General features: G+C 36.3%; 1 long non-coding RNA gene across 5 annotated transcripts; it reads left to right on the top strand.

Moving 5' to 3' along the window:
* Positions 1-251: 251 nt before the first annotated feature.
* LOC149138382 (uncharacterized) lies at positions 252-1,303 on the top strand. Of its 5 annotated transcripts, none has more exons than XR_016264561.1 (4): positions 252-407; positions 522-584; positions 687-719; positions 899-1,303. It is a non-coding gene; the product is annotated as an uncharacterized LOC149138382 (long non-coding RNA). The 5 variants fall into 5 exon arrangements; XR_016264562.1 differs by having other exon boundaries at positions 340-407; positions 683-719; XR_016264560.1 differs by having other exon boundaries at positions 394-407; positions 812-1,303.
* Positions 1,304-7,110: the final 5,807 nt, after the last annotated feature.

Raw genomic sequence — 7,110 nt, forward strand, 5'->3', positions numbered from 1 at the left:
AGTTAATTAATATGATGTACATAGTTGGCTGACAATTTACTTGTAACCCTTATCGCTTGCATTAATCTCCCAGGGGGGAATCCCAATTCACGATATGCCTATTAAATTGATCTGAAGGCCAGACCATGTGTCATCCTTCGGCCTGCAATTGTCAGAGTGACAGGGTGGCAGGTTACATGTGGTCTCGCTCTCGACCGTCGATCTGCAGAAAGCGATCCGACGGTGTGAGAGGGATCGGGCTTATCCAACTAACGAGACACCCCATCGGGCCGGTTGGCTAGTCATTCTCGGTAGTAGGCTAGAGGTTCTTGCTGCTCCGCAGCTGTTTTCTCCTATGAACTGTTCTACATGCCTGGAACACTTGATGCCGCGGGCCATGGCGACCACTGCTCGCCTGCTAATGCAAGGTATTTCATTCCATTTACCTTTACTCAGTCCATGTTTTTCATGCTACCTAGGTAGGGTTTCTATATCTGCTACTTGACTGAGTTCATGGCTGACTGGTGGCCGCCCACGCTCAGGTACAGTTCGGCGGTATTCGGCTTTCATGGGAGACGACTTGGTTCATTACAGTATTATCAAAGGTAATAGATGTGAATCCATTATTATTCCAGTCAAATAGATATTATATGTTTTGTGTTCAATAATGTTGAATCAAAGGATTCATGGCTTCTACGATCAGATAGGTGGGATGCTAACGGAGAGCTCTCCACGCACAGGTAAATGTTTCACACTTAGGTGTTCCTTTGGTTTGCTTTCTTGGCACATTCTGCACCTTTAAATGATTACTAACCAGAGGCTTGTCTTGCAGGTAAACCCCTTCAGCACACCGGTTTCATTTGCCATTTCATTGGTGTATACCGAGTCCTCACTACTTGTATGCTTCGGTCACTTTCAGGTTGGAATCTGCTCTCTGGTTTCCTATCGCTTCTGCAATGAAGTATTAAGCATGTATTTTACCTCGAGACCGAGGCTGAGGCCCGACAATTGCTCTCTTGTTTTTATTTAGACATTTGTGTAATAATGAATTGGGTTTACCTGGCATACTCGAGGGTTTACTGTAGCAAGACCCAGACTTATATTTATATGCTTATCTTTTAAAATTGTTGAGAATGTTTAGCAAGAGAAACAGAGTTTTGTTAGCAATTCGCGTAGGTTTCCAAATAGTTTTAGGGTCGGCCGGGAATATAGTTCCGCCGTGTGTGTAGGCGATACATTTACTACTGTAATGAACATATTTATATTTTCATTAAGGAATTTGGGAAATTCATAAAATGTATGGTCCGCCATTTATTGTTGTGTATATGAAATATCTCTGGTTTTTTTTGTTATTGATTTCCTTGATTCGAATAGCATTCATATAAATAGTTGATAGTCAATTAATAGATCTTAATCCCCCCTTTTTTTCATAAAATATAACAATTTAAAAAATAAACCAGAAAAATAATGTAACCATGTCATTATGAATAGTTGAAAAACAATATAACTATCACAATAAGTAAATTATAAGTAAATTGCAAAGTATAACTTTAAATTACAGTTAAAAAATTAAAAATAAATAAATGGTAAAGTATAACTCTAAATTATAGTTGAAAAATTAAAAAATATACACTGTAAAAAGAAAATCACCACCAATATTCATCTTCACTCAAAGTTACTACAACGAAAAGTAAGTTCACATATATGAATTTATTATTTTAGATATTTTCACCACCAATATTCATCTTCACTCAAAGTTACTACAACGAAAAGTAAGTTCACATATATGAATTTATTATTTTAGATATTCAATAAGTAAATGGTAAAATATAACCTAAAAAATATATAAATAACTATATAATACGAAAAGTAAGTTCACATATATATGAATTTATTACTTTAGATATTCTGTACATGATGTATGCTCATGAAAATACTACAAATATTCACTCCCTGATCTAATTTACTTAAAAAAAAATAGGCTACCATATATGAATTTATTATTTTAAATATTTGATGCATATATAAATTTATTACTTTAGCTATTCCATATGCCATGTCTCTAATGGTAACACTAAAAAATTTTATCATAACAGAAAACGCATTATAAATATTTCTTTTAATTAATAAATATTGGAGTTTCGGTATTACATGATGGATTAATTATTCATTTTATATGTTTTATATATATATATATATTTATCATAACACAAAACGCATTATAAATATTTCTTTTAATTAATAAATATTGGAGTTTCGGTACTACATGATGGATTAATTATTCATTTTATATGGTTTATATATATATATTTTATATGGTTTATATATATATATTTTTTATTTTGTGATTAACATACATGTGTGCACTACACATATGATAGGGGTCATTATTCACAATTTTATTTTTAATACATTGGATCCATAAACCTAAGGAATGGCGGGATTGTGCCTCTCGATAATTCAGAATTTTTGTTAGTTATTCAACATTGCATGGGTAAGGAATGGCGGGATTGTGCCTTTTCAATAATTCAGAATTTTTGTTAGTTATTCAACATTGCATGGGTAAGGAATGGCGGGATTGTGCCTCTCGATCATTTTTGTTAGTTATTCAACATTGCATGGGTAAGGGTGCCCTATCGACGGTCTTTCGCGCTTCTCTCTATAGAACAGTCAATGTTGATTTCCTTAACCTCTTGTCCAGGCACCTTCTGGCAGTCTTGACATTCCCTTCTCGATTTGGCAAAGTTACTCTGCTCTGGCTCTGATCCTCGACTCTGTGGTTTCTCTCTGGTTCGCCTCTTCCTTGCCTTAGTGGTGACTTTACCTTCCTTGTACATATGCTCTACCTCCGTGGTTATGGGCTGCGTGCTTAATCCTTCAACAACACTCGAGCTTCCTCATGGAGGGTTTCACAGGTGGCTTTTCCTCACACGTATTGTGTCATTCTTTTATTTTAGCATTCCTTTTGGTGTTGTAGTCTTTTACTAGATTCTACTTTTATAACAGTATCCTTTTGTGTTTGTTGCATCCACCGAGGGTTTGCAAGAACAACCCTTTTGTGTTTTTTGCATCCACCGAGGGTTTGCAGGAGCGACGAATGGCCTCTCTAGGTCAAATCCCTTCCTTGTTGTGCCGAACCGCATGTTCTAAGTCATTGAGTTTCTACCAACCTCCAGGTAATGTGAAAGACATCTTGGTTGTAGAGTTCGTTGTTTTTATGGGTTAAATAGCATATCTCGACGATTAAAGAACTATTTAAAGCTCTTGTCAATAGTGCCTATGTATTTTGAGTTCCAAAGTGAAGTTTAGTTAACTATGGCATTATCTGTTGTTATTCCTCAGCCTTGCTCCTGTATTGTCATCATTATGTTGATTTATATTTCTAGGTTTTAATACCCAAATAGGGTGCTGGACTTCTTTGAAAATTCATAATGTAATTTAAATGTTAACATTTCATGATGTAATTTACTGATATTTCATGGTCGGAGGGTTTTGATACTCCGGGTTTTTGAAACTTGTAAGTTTAATTATCATTTATAAAGGAATGATTTGATATTTTCAAATTTTCTAGCATGGTCTATTTTTCTACATAAATTTGTTTTGGGTTCTATTATGATTGACTCGCCTATTCGAATGTGACCAAGCCATTTAATTTGGTCAACCAATTTCTTAATGTCTAGTTTATTGGTGTGAGTTTACTTCTGTTTCATAGTTAAATTTGTATTTATAATGGTTTCGCTGCTGGGGTTTTGGGGTTTATCCGAACTTCGTCATGAATTTACTCTAAGTGTTTTTCTTTTAATTATAATGTTGTAATGTATATCGTAACAATTTTCATATATACCTCTTTAAGATATTTCTGGTTTTCTGTCATAATTTCTTGCATGGTATTTGTAGAATTGTTCTCGTTATTTTACCTTATCACAGAAAGCGATTGTATTTCGAGTTTTCTTCTTTATCAAGGTGCCTTTAGGATAGATTTACCACAGAATCTAGTCTGTGGTATTTTCCCTCTAATTTCATAGTTAAAGGGAATAGAGGTTTGTGAACCCTAAAATGGTATTTCCCTTAATTGTATTATTTGCTTTCATATTGTTTCTCTTCTAAAATTATTTTACCTCGTGAGAAGGTTTCCTAGCAGTGTTATTTTTACAGGGGTTCCTTACTTGTCTTTCATGTTGTAAGATTTATACATAATGAACCATCCAGATTCTCTTACAGTGTTCTTTTCCTCGGTGTTCTTTTGTTAAATAGATTGCATATCTATTGTTTGACATTTAAACAAATGAAATCTAGAGTTTGACATGAGATTTTCTATGGTAATAACTCTTCTATTTTTCAACAAAAAATTAGGGTTCTAGTTTAACTGTATATTTTATGTTTTTCAAAGTTCTAGATAGAACTTTTACTATAACCACCCATCCGCTACTTTAAACAAAAAATTAGAGTTCAGTTCTTTAACAACATATTTCATGTTTCAGAATTCTAAATACTTGTCTGGTTTTGTAGATTTCCACTGTTGTCCTCCTGGACCAGAATCAACTATAAGTTGACAAGTTCCTTCCAACCTTGAGACTCGCTTTCAGGCCAAAGTCTCCCCCGAGTTGTTGCTCACATTATAGATGCATTTTTGTAAGACTTATCAGTATAAGATGTTAAACACACATGGATAGCAAGAGAGATATGAAAGATAAAACATGCAATACAATTTTATTAACAAGAGATTTACATTTATAGTACATTATGTGACTCTTGGGTTTCAGATCCCAAGGTCTCTTGGACTGCTTTGGTCTATTCGGCTTCCACACTAACCCATTTAGGATTAGGTGTCCAACATTCCCCCCCTTAATCCGAAGGGTTATGTATGAGTCCAAGAAGAGAGCTGTAATACAAAATGTGCAAAAAATGCATGACAGCACTAGGCTGAATGTGCTCTATGAAATGTTGGTAAAAAGGGCGGTGGTTTAAAGATGACCACCAACACTGGAATGCTTAGTGCAGTTCCCGGAACTCTTCCAAAACTGGCAAGAAACTGAAGTTTTCTGCTAGAGGAAGTGATCCTATTGTTTTAAAGAGGGAAACCTTCAACCATAAAAGGGAGGTCTCACCCCACATAAAAGGTAAAACTTCAACCTGAAAAGGGAAGTCTCAACCTGTGATGGTTTAAGGATAACCAACAACTCTGGAATGCTTAATGCAATTCCTGGAACTCTTCTAAAGCTGGTAAGAAGCTGGTGTCTTCTGCTAGAGGAAGTGTTCTCAATTTTGTTCCTGGAACTCTTCCAAAACTGGCAAGAAGCTGAAGTCTTCTGCTAGAGGAAGTGTCCCAGATTGCCAACTGACGGCATGCTTAGGGGCATCTTTGTCTTTGGCTACAACTCTGACACTGGTGTGGCAGGTTGTGGCTCAGGCTCGCTTGATGTGACTTTGAAGCTTGTAGATGACCATCACTTCCCCCCCTGTCAGATACAATGTGAGATGATGGAGAAAACTCAGCTGCAAGACTGTTCAATACTCTGGAACAAGTTCTAACATGTGTTTGGAATATCTTTTTGGCTGTTGATGCCCATTGCCAAGAAGCGATCCATCCAAGATGAATCTTTGTTCTTGCAGGACGTTTGTTTTTGAAGCATCCGTGTGAAGAATGGCTAGTTTTATGACAGTGCTTACATGGATGAAGATCAAAACAGTGATCTTTCAGATGGCCAACTCGGTCACAATGTTGGCATTTTACGATCTGTTGTTGTTGTTGTTGCGGTGGAAGAGGAGTAGAATCTGGAACAGCTGGAGGTGAACTGTCATGAGGAGCAGGTGAACTGTCATGAATAAATTCAGCACTCTGAAACTGAATGGGCTTGGCGTAGTCTGGAATATGAAAGGACAAGTCCTTATCATATCCAAGACCAGTTCTATGCTTATTGTGGACAAGTTGTTCCCAAAGTCTGATGATGGGCTTGGGAAGTGCAGACTGAGTTTCTGCATCTGCATGTACAATTGTTGCTTTATTTGAATGAACTGTAACATTATTGTCTTGTTGTTTATGGGAGTCTGTTTCAATCTTTTGAACAGAAACAGATTCAGAATGAAGACTCCACTTGTGTAATTCTTCCTGTTGTAGCTTTGTCTCAAGCTGCAAAAACTCTATCTTTTCTTGTGCACTTTGTATACATTTTTGAATGTCAGCAATAATGTCTTTATTGATTATGATTGCGCTGTCAGCAGTGGATACGATTAGAGTTCTCAATAACTCTAATATTCTTTCAAGCTTAGCCATTTTTCTTAGCAGTGGGCAAATAAAGAATGTGAGCAATTATGCAATATCTTCTTCTACAAACAATATCAAGCCTTAATGGTAGGCTTTGGAGCAACCGTTAAGACCAACTTTCAACATATACCACTTAAAAATTTGGCTAAAAATAGTGAGCTTAAACTATTGAAGAGAAACTCAAAAGGTAGATTCCCAATGCAAAATGGTGCATGTAAAGACATAAATAAATACTACCTCAACCTGTTTAAAAAATTGAATTCATGTCCTGTTCATGAGAACCTCAACTGGAGCTAATCCTTCCTCGCCCACAAGGCGCAACTGGTATTTTCAGTGCCTTGTTTTTAATTTCTGTCAATCTACAACACTACCTTCTTGGAGCCAGATGCCATCTGTTCTCAGCTGGGTTCATAAAATATTTCAGGGAACACTTACAAATGAAACAAGATGCTTGTGATGTGAAACTGTAACTGCTAGGGACGAAACATTTTTGGATCTTAGTCTCGACATAGAACAGAACAGTTCCATCACAAGCTGTACATGCTTAATGCTGACGACAAGTTCTTTTGTGACAAGTGTTGCAGTTTGCAAGAAGCACAAAAAAGAATGAAAATTAAGATCCCTCCTCGTATTCTTGTTATCCACTTGAAGCGCTTCAAATACATTGAACAACTTGGGTGATACAAAAAGCTCTCTTATCGTGTGGTCTTCCCCATGGAGCTGAAGTTATGCAATACAACCGACGATGCACTGGGTTCAGATTCAGAGTATTCACTATTTGCAGTCGTTGTACACAATAGCAATCATACAACGCTAATAAACTTCATAACATACATCTAAAACTTTGATGCGTAATGGTTGTCATG

The sequence above is a fragment of the Pinus tabuliformis genome, chromosome X (genome assembly GCF_031772625.1).
Source record: "Pinus tabuliformis cultivar Carrire ecotype Pingquan chromosome X, CPIR1, whole genome shotgun sequence".
Taxonomy (NCBI): Eukaryota; Viridiplantae; Streptophyta; class Pinopsida; order Pinales; family Pinaceae; genus Pinus; species Pinus tabuliformis.